This window comes from Geospiza fortis, unplaced genomic scaffold, assembly GCF_000277835.1.
Source record: "Geospiza fortis unplaced genomic scaffold, GeoFor_1.0 scaffold145, whole genome shotgun sequence".
Lineage (NCBI taxonomy): Eukaryota > Metazoa > Chordata > Aves > Passeriformes > Thraupidae > Geospiza > Geospiza fortis.
Genome location: NW_005054362.1, coordinates 3,713,347 through 3,713,720, shown reverse-complemented (window position 1 = coordinate 3,713,720; position 374 = coordinate 3,713,347).

Here is a 374-nt window from a genome sequence, read left to right as displayed (position 1 = left end):
CCCCCAGGTCACCGAGTCTCCTGAAGGACACAAGGAATTCCTATTCTGGGCACAGATCACGGAAAAGAAACTTTGTTTGATGTAAAAACAACTTTGCATAAATTCCTCCAAAATAGCCCGTTCAGCCACACAGCAAAATTGGAATCAAAGCCACCAATTATCACAAAAAAAGCACCTTCATCTCAAGAACTGCTCACCCCAGGAAGCTCAGTCTGAGTTTGAAATGTATCAGGACTAATTTGATCATGCACTTGGTTCTATTCACGCTGGTGATCCACTGTTTTCCAACAATCCACATTGTTCCCATCAGTATTTTACATTTCATGGCATGGATTTATCCATGGCATTGCTCTCCCACCACCCACCCCCCACCC